The following is a 4,704-nucleotide window of genomic DNA, read 5'->3' as shown; positions in this document are numbered from 1 at the left end:
ACAGATTGAAGGTCTACAAGAAGCCCTTGTCAAAACAAGAATTCATCAATGGCATCAGCAAGACAGTGATGGTGTTGGAGCAAGTCTCAGCTTCTACCGCATGAAGTCCCTGTAAAAGGAAATAAATAAATAAATAAAAAGAGAAAAAAATAAAGAGACTCAGGTGAAAACCTCCATGAGGCACTTGATTCCCACTGTTGGGTTGAAAACCTCTTGAGGCGGCCCAATGGTGTTGAAAAGAAAAGAAAAAATAAAAAGATCTCTCGGTGAAAACCTCTTATGAGGCACCCATGGCAAGTAGTTAGGATGAAAACCTCTTGGAGGCAGACTAGTTATTTTCAAAAACAAAACAAAAAAACAAAAATAAAAAAAAAATAAAAAAAGAGAGAAACGGAAAAGTTTGAAAATGTTGTTTGCAGGTCAGTAGGAGGAGGATCAGAGCAACTTGAGAGGCGCAGAAGGACCTACACAATCCATATTTTCATTCCTCGATCTCATATTCTTCTTTATTCCATCAATCCTTCCATTTATGAGCTCCTCTAGCTCATTTTACACAGGCTCTGTGTTTTCTACAGGATTCCCTGTAATCCTACATGATTCCCTGAAAACCTACAAGATTCCCTGAAAACCTATAGGATTCCCTAAAAACCTACAGGAGTTTCCTATAGGAATTACAGTGGCTTTGGAATCCCAAGAAAAGTGGCCCTAGAGAAAGGGGATGACTAGCATGTGTCCCAAAAATCAAAAACAAAAAAAATCACTCCACCACGTCATCACCATTTCTTTCGTCACCTTGTTACCCCTGCATCCATCCAATAAGTCAATTCAAAAAAAAATATACAGTTTTCAAAGAAGAAAAAACAAGTAGAAGAGGTTGATAACAAAGTATAGAGGGACACTACCTCAGGGCTATACCTCTCACCTACCATTCATAGGAACCCTTCTCTACTCTTGTCAAAAATCCTCATGCTCCAGAACTGAAAAAAGGTATGAAAGTTTAGGGGAGAGGCAGCTACAGGACATCTTGTAGGTTTCCTGTAGGAAATCCTGTAGCAGCCTATCCCACCAAGGAAATTTCATAGGGTTGCAGCCATCTTCAGCATAGAGATTCCAAGGTTAAGGAAGCTCCTCCAGAGCTCAGCAGCAGCAGCAAGATCATCAGCATCACTCTCCAATACCTGCACATCCAAGGAAACAAGCATCAAAAGAGGAAAATAATAAAAAATATGCAGAAAATACACAACATAGGGACATCATTCTCCAATGAGCATCATCATTAAGGCATCTTACCCACAGGTATGTCATCTACTCATGCTCTCTCGTTAGCACGATATGATAAAAATGTAGGATTAATGTAAGAGTTGGTTTTATAAGCAAAGGTGGCCAGTTAACTTGGCCACCTTTGGCCAGTCGACAAGGAGAAAACAATTAGACCACTCCACACATGACAGAAGTCAAATCAGAAGAAAAGAGAGATTATGCCAAAAATGGTTAAGTTACGGAGGAACAAAGTGGGAGATGATTACGAGGTGAGTAAAATGATGAACTGATAGTGGGACCAACGATCCAAAAGGAGGTGCTCGTACTTAGATAGCCAGCACACCATCCCACACAATCATCCATATAAGGAAATAAAACATTGATTCCCACACTAAAAGATCATTAACAATCTCAAGAATTCATTGAAAAGAGGATTGCCTCGGCCTTCTTGAAGCAGCACCTATAGGAGACAGTGAGCATTTTGCAACGCAGAGGCACTACAGGATCCTATGGGAAGACCTACAGGATACAGATCATTCATCTACAATATTATCAGTGGGCATTAAGGGAAGAGATATCAAAGGTTGTCCTCATCAGACATTAACCAGTGAGGTAGGAGCTATACCTTCCCATATTTTCCAGTTAAAAAAAAAAAAAAAAAAAAAAAAAAAAAAAAAAAAAAAAAAAAATCCTCCATTTGGCTAAAAAAGTTGCAGTCTAGGAGAATTATATTGCAAAGTTATCATTTAAATCTCTCACCCACTAGAATTCTTGAATTCTATCCATACAAGCCTCCACAATTACCAGATAAAAATGACAGGGAGTTTTAACAAGAGGGAACCCACAAACACAGTAAGAATTCATTAGCACCCTCCTGTAGTAGAAATTTTCACAAGGCACAATTGGATGGGTTTCTTTGAAAGAATGAGAGGATCCGATGATGAGGTGGCCAGAGACTTTGCTCTCTCACTCATACCCCTCACTAGGACCCATGCCACTGTTGTGGTGAAAGTCCTATCAGTAGAAATCACCCCTGAAGTTATAAGCAGAATCACCACACTCCCTTTAGGGTTACCTTGGAGAAAAGAAGATAAGGGAAACAACACCTTTGCAAAGAAGAAATTATTTTTGGAAGGAGAGGAGGCAATGGAGGAAAAAAATGGGGTCAGAAGAGAAATCCTTCCATACCCTTGGAATGAAGTTAGTTACCACCTCATTAAATATATATCATGTGAAGGGAGATATAGTGTGGTGTATGGATACCATTTCAGACTCCTCCAAGAACTGAGATTTGAAGCAGACACACCTCCTCAAAACAAGTTAAGTATACCCTACTTTCTTCTTCAATCACTGATAGATATGAGCATCAAAGTGCAGGAGGGAAAACATCAGCAACTAGCCCATCATGGGTTGATCAAACTAATCCTAGAAGATGCTCTACAAAACCTAAGACTCCCTATTACATGGACAACTTTCAGAGACATGCAAGCAGAGGGAGAAATTCAAGCTCTTGAATATGACAAAATCCCCACTGCTAGTGAGAAGGATGAAGAAACAGAGGGAGAAAATGAAGAGGAAACAGAGGAGGAAAAAGATGAAGAAAAGGAAGAGGAAAATGAAGAAGAGACAGAAGAAGAAACAAAAGAGGAGATAGATGAGCAGAGTGAGGAACTAGAGGAAGAAGAGAAAGAGAGAGACAAGGATGAGAAGGAGAATGGGAAAGAGGAGACAGAACAAAAGGAAGAATAGAGGTCTATAGTTCAAGGCAAGGAAGGGGAAGAATCACCAAGGGTATCTCCAGAACCCACAGAGGAGGCAACAGTTGCTCTTACTGCCCTAAGTACACCTATCAAGTCAAAAGGAAAAAGACAAAGACAAACCCCACTGTACTTTAGGACAAGAAAGAGCACAAGGATTAGGCAAGGAAGACCTCAAACACCCACCAAAACTCCTATTGTTATTGAAGACTCACCAAAGCAGCAAGAAAAGATATCTCCTCTTGAGAAAAATCAAGGAGAAGGATAGTCGGGACAAGCCTCTCCCAAATCTCCAATCACATATGTTAGGAGGCCTATCACAAGGTCTTCCTCATCAAAGGGAAAATCTCTCCTACAAGAGACACAGAAAGACCTATAGGAAGCAGAGGTCATCCTACAGGAAACTTTGTTAAACCTATAAGAAACTCATAAAATGGACCAAGAAGGTATCACTCAGCAAGAAACAAAGAAGGAAGACCCTGATCTCAAAGAGCCTAGTCCACAACCCAACCTCAGCTCTTACTACAGGTTCATTGAAGGGGGTAGGGTCATCCCATAGAATTTTTCCATCCCCTTATTCTTTGAAATTGAGAAAGAAAGGGCAAGAACACATAGGTGGATGAAAATTTCCAAATCAAAAGGAGTGGAGGATGTAGGCCACATGGAGGAAAAATTGAAGGAGATGGGCAGAGAATTAAGCAGCATAAGGGATAGAGAGGCAATGATGAAATCTCATTTAGAAGCAAAGAATGCATGGCTAAGGGGACAGTTACAAGAAAGGGAAATCCAGTTGGCAGCTATGGCCAATTTATCCTTAGAGGCAATCCAGTGCAGGATTCCAGCCAAGTCTTATGCCTTGTATCTCAAGGAACAATGGATACAATTCCAAATTAATACTTTGGCACAGAGAGGCACTATGCCCTTCCAAGACTATAGACAATTCATTGATCTCTATGATCAAAGCACCTTGGAAGATAGAGAAAATATGTTTGAGTTTTACCTACACAACTTGGCCTTGAAAGATTTGAATGTGTGGGACCCAAATTCAAAGCTAGGAGACTTGCAATTGATGGCCTTAGCATCATGGATGAATCATGAGGAGGCGAGAGATACAGAGATGAGAAAGGTAATGGCAAGAGAAGAGATAGAACCACTTATGATCATAGCTGAACAATCCAATCCAATGGTTTTCATTAGCGCCCACAACCTAATTGCAAATGATCATAAGCTTGCACCTAGGTACCTTGTTGCACAAGATCAAGCAGTCACACACTTCAAAGACATGTTCAAGTTGCTAGGAGATGATATCATGCAAGCTTTCCAAAGAAGATGGAACGCCTTTCCTTATAGCTTGAAAATCAAAGAATACCATTCTCCTCAGAGAATGATAGAGGAACTAAACAGAACACCCATGTACAAGAAATATCTACAAAGACTCAAAGTCAATTGGATTGGCTTAAGACGTAGTCCACCACTGCTTTTAGGAATGTTGGAAGGAAGGAAAGAAGAAGAAGAAAGAAATCAATGGGAAGAGATAGAGATCAAGGGAGGATTTTTTTCACAAGAAGAAGAAACTACAACAAAAGCATGGGATGTCAAGGAGGCCACCAGAGCAATGAAGGATACGGATATAGATTAAGTTGCTCAGAGGATGAGAAACACCTTCAGTAGGGGGTGATGATGAGCC

This window comes from Pinus tabuliformis, chromosome 5_1 (genome assembly GCF_031772625.1).
Source record: "Pinus tabuliformis cultivar Carrire ecotype Pingquan chromosome 5_1, CPIR1, whole genome shotgun sequence".
In the NCBI taxonomy this organism is placed as follows: domain Eukaryota; kingdom Viridiplantae; phylum Streptophyta; class Pinopsida; order Pinales; family Pinaceae; genus Pinus; species Pinus tabuliformis.
Note: the sequence above shows the minus strand (reverse complement) of the source record.